Source organism: Sander lucioperca, chromosome 7 (genome assembly GCF_008315115.2).
Source record: "Sander lucioperca isolate FBNREF2018 chromosome 7, SLUC_FBN_1.2, whole genome shotgun sequence".
NCBI lineage: Eukaryota > Metazoa > Chordata > Actinopteri > Perciformes > Percidae > Sander > Sander lucioperca.
Genome location: NC_050179.1, coordinates 32,506,419 through 32,523,205, shown reverse-complemented (window position 1 = coordinate 32,523,205; position 16,787 = coordinate 32,506,419). Strand labels below are relative to the sequence as shown.

General features: G+C 41.7%; 1 protein-coding gene across 2 annotated transcripts in view; it reads left to right on the top strand.

The window, feature by feature from the left end:
* cttnbp2 (cortactin binding protein 2) overlaps window positions 1–16,787 on the top strand; it is a 123,393-nt gene that overhangs the window by 41,191 nt on the left and 65,415 nt on the right. The window lies entirely within an intron of this gene.

The window sequence follows — 16,787 nt, the reverse complement described above, 5'->3', positions numbered from 1 at the left end:
GGAAGGGAGGGGGAGGGGACGGGATGAGGAGGAGAGAGGGGCGAGCTAGCCTCCGTTTTGTTTGACAATACTTCAAACGTCAACAAGAAGTAACGTCACCCAACATCGCTTAGAGCACCTTTTAAATGAAGTCATTTGATTTTTTTTTTTTTTTTTTTTAAATCAATTAATAAATTGGTTGTAAGAGTCATTTATCAAGTCACACATTCCGTGGATACAGCTTTTTAAATATCTTTCTTTATATCTTGTTTCTTAAATATCTTGTTTGTTTCTGACTCAAACCACTCAACCATTAATAATTAATCAGGAAAAAAAAATTAACACATGAATAAATATAAGGATAACTGTTAGTTGCAGCTCTCTAGTTGAGCTGAAGTAGTTGCACGCAATCTCCAGCCAGGAATTCCCGACTTTATCGTCTAGACTGCCACCTCTCCCACAAGATGAAACGAAACACGATCTCTGCATTGGACGAGTTTGGGGTGATAAAAAGATGATGGCGTTCAGGCTCAGTGACACCTTGAACCGTCAACACGTTGCATAACTGTGAGGGGGTCGTAGCGAAGTGTGAACGCAGCCTGCCAGAGGAGGCAGTAAATCGTCTGTTTTGCTCGTTCTCATCTTTCCCTTTCATTCTCTCGCCCTCTCCGACTCTATACCAGGCATGTTTCTCCGGTTTCCCTTTAATTTTCTCCCTCAACCTCTCTTCTTCCCTTTTAATCACGGTCTTAATTTCTCCTGTTCCTCCTCCACCTCCCCCCGTTCATGCTGTGGCTCGGTTATCCGTTTCTCTTCGTCAAATCAAATCCTTTGGCTCATATTGATCCCTCCAGCGAAGTGAAATCCCACGTGATTGCAGGTCATTGAGTGTCAGATGCTCTCTCTCTGTCTCACTCACTGCTGGGATAGATATCTGACTCAGTGTTACAGTTGCCACCAATCATCACTCTGCATACTGATTAAGATTTATGTGCTGTGTGCGTATTAAATGTGAAGGGTGCCCCTCAAAGTGCTTTCCACCTACGCTGTACCTACATTTGATTATAAATGAATGTTAAATAACACTTTTTCTACTAAAAAACTAAGAATATCTGTAAACAAATATCAAATCTGGCAGATAAGACTGGGGAATAACTCGATGTTAAAGTGACTTTTACGGTCTGTGGAATTGCATTGTGATGATAGACATATATGGCCATTTTAACCTGCTATTGGTTTCTGGGGCAGTAATGAGCTGCTGTGCCCCTTTTGACCCAGGAGCATATAGTAATGTTAGTCTGTTGCGGAGGTGTCTCAGCCTTGTTGCTCCTTCTGGGGCAGATGGTTTCAAACTGTAAGGAGGAAGAGACTTAGGACAAAGATACTGTGTGGTGAGAGAAACGGGTGCATGGCAGTGTCCTGAAAACAACTACAACTTTAGTTATTGTAGTTTGGACCCCCCCTAATTTGGCCCATTTACCAACACAGTCGGCCATCTGAGCGACAGCTCAGGGATACAATTTAGGTCCTTGTCGCCCGGTTAGCACGATTCGCTTCAAAATGTTGACACTTTCTCAGAGTCATAACTCTGTCAGTTCTGAACACACACACACATAATGCACATATGTTTAGATTCAGTGTGACTTACACTTCCTAATGATGCCATTATCTCTGATGTCAATCACAATTTTACGTTCATAAATCTGCTCATAAATCGTAGAAAAAAACTGATCCTTATAACTCAAGAACTTTCCTGAGAATTATATTTTTAAGTTTCCTTCAGTATCAAAGTGTTTCAGCTGGAGAGATGCCAGTTATACAGTATACTATAATATATATATATATATATATATATATATATATATATATATCTATATATCTATCTATCTATCTATCTATCTATCTATCTATCTATCTATCTATCTATATAATATATAATATATAAGTATAATAGAGATACAGTATATTGACAATAACACTTTGTTTATATTTTTGAATGTGAATTTGTCAAGCACCATTCAATTAAAATGTGACTGAACTAAAATATGACTGAAATAATTTATTTATTCAGGTACGTGGATGTTTTGTTTCAGTGTTAAGTTCATTAAATGACTAGAAGCATTACTAAATGCATTTGAGTATGATAAATATAAACTTTGATTACAGTATATATTTAGTTGTTTTCATTAATTTGGCAGCTATTCTTGGCTAATTCAATAAGGGCTACAGCATCCAGCTGGTGGAAGTGCGCAGTCACAATCTGGCCCTCAGGTAGGGAGGATAACATTTTTGTGGCCCTCTATCACAAATGTTACCCATCCCTGTTGTAGCTGATGACCTTTAGCTTCAGTTTTCAGGTGCCACCTTGTCAATCCTACGTCTCCGAGGTTTGTTTTATGTTCCGTGGTTTATTGGGTTTTAATGTCTGCAGCCACTTCAGAGCTCATTGGCTGATAATTTGGGAGAATGCGCGTTGAAGTGCAGATGGGTTAATTGGTGTGTGTGTGAATGACAGATGGGGCTCAGGATCGCTGCCATCATCCCCAGGGTCAGTGCATCCCAAAGGACTATCCACTCCCCACTGACGCGCACACACACACACACACACACACACACACACACACACACACACACACACACACACACACACACACACACACACACACACACACACACACAAGAGAGTCCTTCAGTGTTTTGGAGGCTTCCGTATCTCCAGAGACCAGAAATGGATCCAAAAAGGTTGCACCCCCCTCCCACACACATTCTCAGCCAATCTCGGCTCCGAATTCGCTCCTTGCTCGATGCTGTTTGTCAGCTCGCCGCCGCTCTGACCTAGAAATCCAAATTAGGATTGGAGTCAACGAGGAGGCACCTCAGGAGTGGAACTTAAATCAGGTCGGTTCTCATGCAGAGAAGCTGATAGAAAGGTTTATGTTGATGTTATTTGCCACATTTGTACTTTGAAATTTCTTGTGGCGCAATGGCACAGATTTGTGTTGCCGAGTATGTGAAAGAAGGCTCAACGCAACGTGGAAGTCAGTACAGAAATGAGGGTACACTGAATTTAATTCTATATGTTAAGGCCTTTTTATGGTTTTGCGGAGGCTCCATGTAGAGCTTTCGCCGTAGCCTACGTTAAGTGGCCTGATTTTAACGAAAAGTTAACCCTCTCCTTGATTTCATGTTGTTTATGGAGAAGGAGAACCAGGAAATGAGTCGGAGGGGGGAATGCAACGCTTTTTATCAATACTAGTGCTGCTCAGCATCATACTGTGACGATATGAGCTGATGATTTTTGTTTCTTGAAGTCACTAACTCAGATACAAACAAAACTGTTCATACACATTCAGACTTTGAGTTTTAATTGAATACTTTCCAAATCCTATTCAACCTCTCGCCAACATTCACTCCACTCCTTTTATTCTTGGTATCAAACTAGGGCTGCAACTAACGATTATTTTCATAGTCGATTAATCTGTCGATTATTTTCTCGATTAATCGATTAGTTATTTGGCCTATAAAAATGTCAAAACATGGTGAAAAATGTGGATCAGTGTTTCCCAAAGCCTAAGAGGACGTCCTCAAATGTCTTGTTTTGTCCAAAACTCAAAGATGTTCAGTTTACTGTCACAGAGGAGAGAAGAAACTAGAAGATATTCACATTGAACAAGCTGGAATCAGAGACATCTTATTTTTTTTAATAAAAAAATGACTCGACGATTAATCGATTATCAAAATAGTTGGCGATTAATGTAATAGTTCGATGTAATAATCGATTCATCGTTGCACCTCTATATCAAACACATCTATAACATGGATCCAGTCTCATGAAGTCCTTTTTCTACCTTAAATTGTATACATGAACAAAGAAAAATAGACTATAACACAAACATAAATTTAACTTGAAATGCAAGGTTATCTGTCAGGCTTTAAGCACATAATTTGCACTATTGCAAAATCTTACACGCCTCTATCTCTCTCACACAAAATAAACGTTATCAATTTGTTTGAGTCAAGTGTATTTGTACACTGTAGTCATTAGTAACTAAGTCAAAGAGTGTCACCAAGCCATGTTAAAATGAAATGAAAAGAACACCAAGTGAAAATCTCCCATGAAGGAAATGGCACAGAACAAACTGAATAATAGCACTTGAGCGAATGTTCAAATGTCAATTGTCCCTGAGCGCCGCTGTCACACGCCACATCAGTCACAACACATGTCAGAAAGGGACACACGTGAGAGCTGCTCCAACTTGAAGGTGGAGGTTGCACTGAACAGGATGCAGTTGACAACCACGCTCCACGCTGACCCGACCCTGTGGGACTGAAACGAGAGCCGGCTGAGGGGAAGGTCGATATATTGATATATGGCGTTACCGGCAGTACAGCGACTGACAGGAAGTGTTGATTAAAAGCCCGGCGGCAGGAAAACCGGCACCACTTATGACTATTTGCACGATAAAACACTTAAGCTTTAGTAGCTGTGACTGTGCTCCCAAAGGCTCTTTGTTTATTCTGTACATTTCCATCATATTCAGGACAGATGCTCTCTGCGTGATTGCACACAGGATGTTTAGTGTGAAAGGACATTTACAGGTTGTTGAACAAAATTCAAACTGGTTCAAAATGTATGTTCTTAAATGTATTAAAATGTTTCCAGTACAGTTGCTAGAGAACAACTTTCTCCACAATCTCTCCGCAATTAAATTATCTTTTTTTTGTTGTTGCTTTTACGTGAAACGGAAGAGTGCCGTCCAATATACGACCTGTTGTTCTTAAGACTTTCTGTCTCTTTTAATATTATCACAATAGCACACGTTGGACTTGCATCCCAGCGTTAAGTTAGTCAGCATCCAGCTGACATAAAAGGGTTTTCACCGGGATTTTCATAGAGGTTTTAATGTCTTTTAGGCAACCGTATTGACTTTTTTGCTATTGTTTTAAGGTTTAACTTAGGCTGTAACTACTTATAAATTGCATTATTATTAATCTCATCTATTAACCAAAGTTAAATGTAGTCCAAAACCCAACAATATTTAATTCCCAAGGATATTAAATATAGACGAAATGGCAAATCTTCCCATTTAAGAAACTGGAACCAGAAGGTTTTGTAGTATTTTTGCTTGAAAAATGATTGAAATGACAAATCAGTTATTAAAATTGCTGTTAACTTTCTGGTGATGTGCTATTCTTAAATCAATGACTCATTCCTGCACTAGTTTTAACATGATTTTAAACTTAAGTGTGCTTATTTTGAACCATTTAGATACTCAGTACTATAACATATCTAGAAATGCAGTGAACTTGCTGCTTTAAATTGGGGGGGGGGGGGTTGCCTTTGACTTGGCACCTCTAGATATACCATGACCTGTAAGACATCCCTCATCCTACATCCACATCACCATTTGAATTCTTCTGTACATTTCCTATACTCAGCGTTAATGAATGCTGGAATGAACAAGTTGGCAGTGAGAAGCAGGGAGCTGATGAAGAGTGTCCGTTTGGAACGAGACACCTATTAGACTGAGTGCATGTCAGATAACGACCGTCTTTATGCTTCCTGCGAGACATCGTGAGAGACGCTCTTAAATGCAACATTTCCTTTTCTCATCTAATTTCTTAATTAGGTGTAGGGTCGGTGACTTGCTCCAGAGCCCCTCGACAGGAGCGACAGACAGAAGAGAGTCTCTCTCATTCACTCTGCCTCTCCTGCATTTTACTGTCCGACGTCTCCAGGTCGGTCGGTTGGTCGATGGGCTCTTGTCCAACCAAACTGTAATTGGTCGGAAGTTACTACTTCTACTTAACCAAATGAATGTTGAATATTCTTCAGCTCTCAGCAAACAGAAAAAAAAAAACTAAAGTGGAGCGCTCAGCCCAGAATAGACTCTTCTCTTCACGCTGCTGGTGTTCGTAGCATCGCGTGAATATGCGGTGCTTCCATTGAAAAGCATGAAAAACGTATAGTGGATAGGATAAAAACACTTTGATGGACACACAATGCTACCAGTTAGAGTGCACTCAGTGCACTGTGGACGATTTAGTTGATATAGAGATAACGTGCAGATTTCTTCCCCGTAGACCAATCAATGGGTTGAAGAGTAGGTAGGCTTTTAGTCGACCAAGATTCTTTGTATAAATACAGCCCTGGTCGTCTGATTCAAGGTTTTTCCCAAACACTTCCAGCTCTTTCTTTCTTAAACCTTCTGCTGCTGCACTCTGAACCGAGCAGCACCTCGAGCGTTTGACACTCGAATGAAGCACCCTCAAGCGCTTCCTGGTCTTGTGATCTAGCCTAATGTTTGCTTGTGTATTTCCCCCCCCGACATGAACGGCTTCTCTGTTTGAACCGATGATTTCTAGTATCCGAGCTGGAGATTGGCAGACGGCCACTGACTGGTTATTCACACAGTCATGAATGGAGTTAAAATGAGACCCTTGAATACATGCTGCTCTTTTCTCCACCATGTAAAGTTTGGAGGGCCCTCTGCTTCTTTCTGCTGAGGGCGTTTTTGTGCCCCAGTTCCTAGGCTTCACTGCGCTCTCTCTCTCTCTCTCTCTCTCTCTCTCTCTCTCTCTCTCTCTCTCTCTCTCTCTCTCTCTAACTCTCTCTCTCACACTCTCTCTCTAACTCTCTTTCTCTCTCTCACACTCTCTCTCTAACTCTCTCTCTCTCTCTAACTCTAACTCTCTCTCTCTCTCTCTCTCTCTCTCTCTCTCTCTCTCTCTCTCTCTCTAACTCTAACTCTAACTCTTTTCTATTTTTTTGTTGCTCCTGTCCTTTCCTCGCAGCGTTTGTCATTTCCCCACCTCTCTCATCTGTCTTCTACTCTCCTCCAACTCCTCTTGCAGCGATCCATCTCTGATTCTCTCTCTCTTTCTGGCTGTGTGAACCCTGTCACCCACTGAGTGCAGCATGCCTGTAAAGGTTGATGCTAATAATACTGAGGTCTCACTCAGAGCCCTCCACCACTGCTTCACTTGTAAATACTATAGTATTACTGTTACTCCCCTTGTAAATACATTACCCCCCCTCCAAATCAGTAGGTAAACATCTTATTTAAAACCTTATTAACCGTTTGCTGGAGGTCTCAGTTTGCTACGGTTCCCTTTATGAAACTGAAATGTAAACAGGTCGAGTTTAAATCGGACCTTAGGGTTACTATCCGATGTGACGATCTAAAACAAATGTGAATGAATGTGATAAAATTGCTGCTTTTCTTGAGTGTCTACATCGGGGAAGAGGACTAGGGCTGCCCCCTCTTAGTCGACTAGTCGACTAATCGGTCGTTTTGGTCTTAGTCAACTAAGATTTCTTTAGTCGATTAGTCACGTTTTATGCTTTTTTCATGCTGAATGACTTATTTCCAAGAAACGTATGAGCACATCTCTGGTAAACACAAGAATTAAAGTGGTGCTTTTGCATGACTCTTTGTGGAGAAACTCATATTTACAGATCTGTCGATTAAATCAACTAATCGATTAGTCGATATAATTGAATGAGTGTTAGTCGACTAAGAATTCCTTCAATCGAGCACAGCCCTAAAGAGGACAGTAGCATATTCTCCCAGGATGGCGTGCGTCAACCCACATAAGAAATAATAATCTCAGATGTTTTGAAGCGTCACGCCACCATGTGTTTTTTTCAACCCTTTCTGACTCCCCAGAAAGAAAAGAAAAGAAACTACGCTTGGTCAGCGACCCTCAACGTCTGATTCCGGGGCACCCTTGTATGACAAGCATCGGGCTCTCAACTAACTCTAATTTCAACCCATCCGCGTCGTATTAGACGCTTAAAGCAACTGGCGTAGTTTAAAGCGTGAGAAAGTTCATGTAGATGCCGATGGGTCAAACAAACCCAGGAGGCCGCTTTTCGTGTCCCGCGTGAAACCAAAAGTCAACGCATTTTAACTCAAACATGATCTTTTCCTTAACCTAACCAAGTAAACCTATATTGGAAGGTTATCTTGAAAAGGCACTGTATGCATGTAACAAGCGGAAATTGGTTCCTGTGAACACAGAGCTTTATTTTGAAAAGATACTGTCATGCCGTCCCTAGTCCATATCCATGACGTTCCACTTCTGGGATTGCTCCGTTGCCGCCGAAAATTTCGTCGGATTTCACTCTTTTCGGCCAGATGTCCGTCACCTTCCCATTTCTTTGTGTTGGTGTTCTAACCTCCGGTGGATTTCTGAGGACTATGGTTAACTGCTCCTCAGATCTCTGCAGGGTAAATCCAGACAGCTAGCTAGACTATCTGTCCAATCTGAGTTTTCTGTTGCACGACTAAAACTACTTTTGAACGTACACGTTCCACCAAAACAAGTTCCTTCCCGAGGCTATTTTGCAGCGGCACCGGGGCTCCGCCTGGTGCTTAGTGCCGCCCATGACGATTGTGATTGGTTTAAAGAAATGCCAATTAACCAGAGCACATTTTTCTCCCATCCCAGAATGCTGTGTGGACTAGCCAGACCCTCCTCCACAGCACTCAACAGTTACACTTGCACACATTGATTGTTCATTTATTGTCCAAGTCTTGTTTGCACTGTCTATATTGTTGTTTTTTGTTGTCTGTATCTGGCTAGCCCATACTAATGTCCTGTACCTATGTTTTTGTCCTCATGTGCTGTAACTGTATTGTTGTTTTAGCTGTCCCTATCTGTCTAGTCCATGCAGATGTCCTGTACAAATGTTTCTGTCCTTATGTACTGTAAGTTGTATTTAATGTTTTATGTTGCTGCAGAACAGGAACCTGCTGGAAACCAGTTTTTAAACTGAGTCAGGCCCGTTTATATTGTAACTTAATGGTACTTTTAACTATTCTGTATAATAAATAAAAGAAAGAAAGAGACTATGGAGAAAGGTCTGGCAAAGCGAGACAATGCCGTCCCTGACACACCTTAAACTGAAGTTAGAGGGGAACCTAGAGCGTTACAGTTTGAGGCGTAGGGAACCTGACCAAGTGTCGGTATTTGATGAGTTGGGATTGAGAATGTTGTTTTTTTTTCTTCAAAAGTTGTTTCAAAGACTTTACTGCCCTGAACGTGTCAAATTCTGCCAATATTTTCCAGAGTTATCATGAAAACTTCTCCATGACAACTAAGCAAACTTGTCAAGGGGCAAACTTAATAGTTGGTATAATAAGTTAGTGTTTGATCCTACGCACGTCAATAAGACGTTCCAAAATGATTGTGACAAAAATAAGAAAATTAAGATACTGAATTATATGAAATGTTTTCTTTTGGAAGCTTCAGTCTAAAAAAACATCAGTGTCTCTCTGCAGAAGCTGCACTGGTCACACTCTCCTGTGTGCTGTAGCTTTCCTCTAATGACAACCAATGGATCTCTGGGATCAATCGAGCCTCAGGGGAGCTTAGCGTTCCACAGCTGATGAGATCTCAAAGGATTTGGCTCTAACCCGGACTCTGTAATGGATGACCCATGACCCTGAGCCTCACAACCAGGAAATATTGACCAACCTTTTCATAGCTCCAAACTAGCCAAGCAGAATGAAGGGAAAGGTCTACTTGTGCAACAATAGTTTTAGGTGTCATTGGCAAAAGAGGTTAAACTCTTTGCATTACTTCTTTTAAAGATTTTTGGGCATTTTAGGCCTTTAATTTGATAGGACAGCTTAGACATGAAAGGGAAGAGAGAGAGGGGAATGACATGCAGCAAAGGGCAGCAGGTCGGAGTCGAACCTGCAGCCTCTGCGGCGAGGACTGAGCCTCTATACATGGGGCTAATGCTCTACCAGGTGAGCTACCCAGGCGCCCCTAAACTAAGAACTTCTTTACAAAATGTAACAATTACATTTACATACCGATTTTACATCACTCATATTTTGAAATACTGAAGCAGAATATTTCATTCAAAATTGCTCAAAAACTTGCTTATTTATGAGTTGAAAGGAAATAAACTTCCAGATGAGTTTAGTTGGCACAGTCAAACACTTAATTGATCATATTAACAAACAAAATCAAAAAGCAGGAGCGAACCAGGATGACGAGTTGTAGGATACGGCAGGGTTTGAAATGTCTTTCACTTCTTTCTTCTCGATAAATACGCACCCAGGAATCAGTAATACACTTAAACAAATACAAAAACCTTCAGTCTGATAAGTAATGATGGTAATGTGAAAGTGAAGAGCAGCAGCCGCCTGACTGAGAGCTGTAATGGTGTCTGGTTCTGTGTAAATATTTACAGGAAGATCCTGGGAGTCGAAGGGCAGTTTAAAAGGATGGCGGAGCATCGCTGCCAATTTATTTACTTGCCGAAGGATTCCCTTCAGATGGTGCATTCATTCACTGCTGCTGGGTATCTCAGCTGTATCCGTTCAGCTTAGAGCTCAGTAATTGGAAACTTTTCTGACAATTGATAAGTCATTTTCCCAACAGACAAACATTATGGTTCCCGCTTCTTAATTGGGAGGATTTGCTGTTTGTTTTTTTTTACGAAAAAGAACAAAGGAGACAACTGTATTAATCCTAAAAATAGAAATTCAATACACACACACACACACACACACACACACACACACACACACACACACACACACACAGGTCCGAAATACACACACTTGCACACAGGACCTACACATGCATTAAATGGAGAGATGTCAGAGCGAGGGGGCTGCCCATGGACACGTGTCCGGTGCTTTGCTCAAGGGCACATTGGCAATCATTTTGGGGGTTTTGAACTGTTGATTGGACAAAACAAGTTATTTAAAGACATCAACTTCTGCTTAAGTAAAGTGTAACAGGCATTTTTCGGCTGTGGTTCACATTTTATGGACCAAATTATTAGTTGATCCATCCAAAAATGTTAGTTAACGAGAGTTCTTGATGTTGACTGAGTGGTAAATGTTAGGCAGCGGATTGCAGGTAACAAAAAGTGATTAATGGTTGACTGTGAGGAGAGTTAAGGAGACGAGGCCGATGTAAACACACCGCAGAGAAACGTGTGTGTGTTTATTGGATGTTTGGAGATACATTTCAGTTCTCTTTCTCTTTCGACACAATTTCTCTTTTCTTTTTTCATGAACTTCTGATCTTCTGAATGATTTTATATCTTTTTGTTTCTGTTACTCTCTCGTACACACACACACACACACACACACACACACACACACACACACACACACACACACACACACACACACACACACACACACACACACACACACACACACACACACACACACACCCCCCCCCCGCTGCCTCTGTGTTTATATTGGCCTGCTCACAGTGTGCCATCAGCTTCGAGAGCTGCCTCAGTCTTCTTGGATTCACCATAAATTTTGTGTGTGTGTGTGTGTGTCCAAACTCCATCTCCTTCTTTGGCCAAGCATCTCCCAAACACCTTCCCGTCATTGGTTCTCCTCTTTGTCCCTGCTGTCTGTTTCTTCTGTCTCTCACACTCTGGGCTCTTTGTCTTTTTCTCGCCTCCATGTTTCATTGTAGATGTCCCTTGCGCCCAGTTATTAAATTTTCCTCCCTCACTAACCTGCTGCTGCCAATAGGTATGAATCATGACTCTTTTAAATACAATCTTCACTTGTGGAAGAGAAAGCTGCTCATGTGTTTGGCCTTCACAATTGACTGAAAGATTTTTATAGAATTGAAAACCTGCAACTTTGATGGTTATTATTTCGCCTACCTTTTTATAATATTAGTTAATCTCCATTTTTAATGGTTTGCCCTTTGCTGATTTATTACTGTATATTTCCGTATCACCCTCTAATACTCTAAATTCTTCATCTCTGTTTGTGTGAATTAGTTTCTGGATGTTTCAGTTGTTCTCTCTCTCACCACGTCTTATGTTCAGAGAGTTTTGGTTTGTGTGCAGCTGCTGTTCTGCAGCCAAGTGCGTTTTGGTTGGGTATTATTTGACCGTTGGATTACTGCAAGTGGTCATTTGGTTGTGGTCAGAATGATTAAGAGCAGGTTTGACAAGGCTAACGTTACTGAACTGTACTCGGGGGCCAACCGATGCCAGCAGCTTCTGCTTGGAGCAGCAGTTTGGATAACCCTGGATTTTACAGTGACTTTATCCCATTTTACTAATCCACAGGATCTGATGGAACCATCTCTAGAGTGGGAGTTTGGCAGAGAGCAAATATGTTATTGACAAACCAGTGTCCAAAATAAACTTTTTGGATTGCCTTCCAACAGCAGACCAAAATAATTAACATATTTTAACATCTTTCACCATAAACTTTTACCTGTACCAGCAACTAGAGAGTAGACATATAACTGTACTGCTGTAACTGCTTTATGTACTGCATGTAAGTGTAAGCATTAGTGATTATACTGCATTTGTTTTAGTATGGATCCCAGAAAATGGCGGCTGTGGCTCAGGTGGGAGAGTGGTCGCCTACCAATCGGAAGGTTGGTGGTTCGATCCCTGGCCCTGCAGTCCTATGTCCAAATGTCCTTGGGCAAGACACTGAACCCCGAGTTGCCCGAGGTCCCCAATGCTGCACCATCGGAGTGTAAATGTGTGTGAATGTTTATCTGAGGAGCAGGTGGCACCTTGTATGGCAGCCTCGGCCACAATGTATGAATGTGTATGAACGGTGCCTGGTGCCTGTACTTTGAGTAGTCTTTAAGACTAGAAAAGCGCTATATAAATACAGTCCATTTACAAAATGTAGTTGTTGCTGAAATAACAACCAAAGGGGATCTAAAAACAAATCCTACATCTGCCTATTTAAAGTGCAGTTTTGGGTACATAACACAATTCAGTTCACACTCATGCATCACTCCTTGTTTTGCATCCTGTTAAAAAGTTTAAAAACTAAAAGGTAAAAGAGTAATAAATAGAGTGAATGAATAAATACATAAAAGAAGATACTACATATACAAACAGTAAACCTGGTACTAGACGATCCAGTGTTTTGAGGTTGAACTTGCTCATTCGATCCACACAGTGGATCTGCATTGTCAGGTTTTTATTAAATGTGTGTGTCGCCACATGGGAATGATGGAAACGTTCACCCAAGTGTCAGCATCCAGTCATATGAGGAACAGGAGGAAATGTTTGCACGAGTAATAATGCCGCTGCTTTGTGTGCAGCCAGTTGATATCACGGCCACTTCGCTCCCTGTTTGATACAGAGCTGTTTGTTTTGGCTTTAACTTTATTGGTTCCAATATTGGCCAGTGTGGCTAATAACACTTATCCCAAAAAGCATGTGCACGAGAATGTTAGTGTTTATACATATCATTTCTACCACAAAAGTTTCTGTGCAGATTGGTCTGAATTTTGTTAATACGTTTTTTTTGGGGGCTTTTCCGCCTTTAATTTGACAGGACAGCTAGGTGAGAATGGGGGGAGAGAGGGGGAAGACATGGAGGAAATCGTCACAGCTGATGTTGCTTGGACTTCCAGTAAAAGAGTAGTAGCACCATTAAAGCTGGATTATAACTATGAATGAATGAACGTGGTTGCTAGTGCTGGGCAATCTATCAATATTATATCTAACGGGTCGGATTCGAACCCTGGACCTCTGCGTCGAGGCATAAACCTCTCAGTATATGTGCTCCTGCTCTACCCACTGACCAACCCGGCCACGAGTTTGGTCTGAAATTTGATGAGCACAAAGCTCATTGTCAAATGACGAGTTTACTTTTGAAGTTTTCTTTTGTTTTTTTTGCCGTAACCATTATTCAGCAGCGTTCACGTGCTGTTTGGAAAGTTCGCCATCTTGGGCTTCCGATTCATCTGCTGAACGTCATCACTCTGTTTACATTCTCCTGGATGTCAAAGCTAGAAGATGAATGATAAACATTAGAGGCTGCAGCTGTGCAGCTGAAGAATTTCTCAGTCATGGTGGCAGTTTGCAGTCAGTCGTGGCTCATCTAGTTAAATTATCCACCAAAGGCCATTTGTTTTAGCATTTGGCAGGTCCTCATGTGAGGCCAAGTATGAAAACCGATTATACCTGGTCTGGTTGCGATACCCATTTTCCTGTGATCTAACCACGGGCCTCCTGCTCTCACCTCTGACCGGCTCAGAGGACTCATCTCCATCTGTCGGTGTAACCTGAGAGCAGCCGGGTCTGCTGCAGTGCTGAGTGTTGCTGGAGTCAGGCAGGCGGGCTCACAGCGGTCAGGGGCAAGTGGTGGTGGTGGCGGGGGGGTTCAGGGTCCACAGCACGGCCTGATAGACCAGATTTCCTCCTAAACCACAGGGGAGGGAGGGGAGGGCTGGGGAGGAGGGCGAGGCAGGGGCTGGGTGCTGATGCTGCTTGGACTTCCAGTAAAAGAGTAGTAGCACTGTTAAAGCCATATTATAACTATGAATGAATGAACGTGGTTGCTAGTGCTGGGCAATCTATTATATCTAACGGAAAATCTGACTTGATATCATCTTAGATTTTAGATATCATCGTAATATGGCTTAAGTGTTGTCTTTTCCTGGTTTTAAAGGCTGCATTAGAGTAAAATGACACAGGGCCCTATTTTAACAATCTAAGCGCATGGCGTGAAGCACCTGGCACTGGCGTTTATGGCATGTCCAAATCCACTTTTGCTAGTTTAATGGCGGAAAAAAGGGTCCGTGCGCCGGGCGCGTGGTCCAAAAGGGTTGTACTTAGTGTCTTCATTAATTCATAGGTGTGTTTTGGGCGTAACATGCAATAAACCAATCAGAGAGTCATCTCCCATTCCCTTTAAAAGCCAGGCGTGTTTGGACCTTGGAGCATTGCTGTTATGATGGAGGATTTGCAACGTAACATTTTTATTTGTAATCTTCATGCATGTTTGTGTGCTGCTGCACTTCCCTGTGTGTGTAACAAGCATAGTGTGCGTGTGCTGTGCATAAGCCTAGGAGCATTTTACTAATTTGCTGTTAAAATAACAATGAAATGCTGCGTTATTGACTTTAGACCAGGTTCTTGTTGTTCAATGGCACAACCACTTCCCGTTGCCTCAAGATAGCAATACGCCAAGAATGCACCTGAACACACCTCCCTGTAAGACCAGCACGCCCATGGGTGCAAAGATGGGCGCAGGCGGATTTGCTATTTAAACGACGCCGGCGCTGGACGGTCTTAAAATAGCAAAGACACTTGTGTTGGGCTTTGCGCCGCACTGCGCCGGGTGTTAGATAGGGCCCACAATCTTCTGAACTTACCAGACTGTTGTTCTGTTATTTGCCTTCACCCACTTGGCCACATATATTATATCCACATATCTATATCCACATTATTGGTGATTATTTTTCTAAAATCTAATTGTAAAGATATTTTGTTAAAGCACCAATAGTCAACCCTACAATATCGTTGGAATATCGACATCGTGGTACTTGGTCAAGAATTCCGTGGTATCTGATTTTCTCCTTCTCGCCCAGCCCTAGACTGGTTGCTCTCGGTATCTGTTGTCGGATGTCAGCGGACGCACTTGCTACAGCAATGCATGAGCCTTTTTACGGCTTGATAAAACTGAAATGTATTTTGACAATTTTTTTTTGTTGGTCTCACATTTTTGTGTGTACCTTGGGGTCTAGTTCAGCAGTTCCCAACATGTATGGCTCATTAAAGCTATAGTGTGCCACTATTTAAATCAATGAACGTCTGTTACATTCAAGCCATTGCCAAATGAGTTGATACAAAGCTAATTAAGACTATCAGCTCCATAAAACTCTCTCTCTATTTCTCAGTATGGCTATGTTTACAAAATGGTGTCATCTGGCGACATTCGCGGGAAGAAGCTCGAGTGATGCGTTTTATGTCACCGCTGAGAAAGGACAACAGCAGTGTTCAGCTTTGGAGACGAAGAGGACATCAAAATTACAAGAGAATTACCTCTTCTGAAGAGTCTGTGCTTTTTTTTTTAAAATCCTCCATGTCCTTATTTTGATGGCTAAACGCTACTAGCAACTGCGTGAAGGGTGGGGGGGTGTTGCCTGATCACCGAAGGCTTGCGTCGCGATGAAGCGCCGACAGTGTTGTCATTACTTAGAATTCCTCATGGGGGAGACTACGGGGGAGTATAGCTTTAAAGGCCCTGAAATCACATTTTCTTAATCACGTTCTTACTATGAGCGATGACGTCCTACATTTACATTCGAGGTTAAAATATTTTCGGTTCTTTTAACATTAAATTCTTTATAAGTAATACTCCATGATGTTTTCCCCCCTGTGATTTTTTTTTTTTTTTTTTTTTTTTTTTAACGTAATAGTCGTGAATATTTAAATGCTGAAAACTAGTTTTGAGGGACTTTAAAATGCAGCAGTGTCTCCTTGTCACTCCTCATCACAACTTGTGTGTCTTAATTGGTTGGGAGCAGTTCAGCTAAAGAGATTTTTTTTCCATTGATTGGTCGTCCATTTGAGAAACCTTCCACAAGAATCAAAGCAATAATTAGAGAAAGTTCTCACAAGTTTTCCTTTTAAAAATCAGCTTTCACACTGCTTATATAGTACTGGTTGTTCATGCAAGACTACGGTACATTGCAGTATATCACTCAGAAACCTGCACTGGGATAAGTGATGAACATGTTTTGAAACATAGTGCTTTTGACAAATAATTGATCCTGCTTAAAGTGCTCATATTATGCTTTTTGGCGTTTTCTTTTTTGTGCATGTAATAGGCTTCCAAAGTGAAAAAGCCCAAAGTCCACCCCAAAGGGACTTACCATCTCCAACAGAAAACACTGTTCACAAACTGCTCCAAACAGCTCTGTTGTAGTCCAGCCTTTACTTCAGAGACAAACGTGGTCACTTTGTAACACATGTTATAATCCTCGCCTAGCTGCTAGCGTGGCACGCCCTCATACTCTGCTTCTGACTGGCTAGTAGT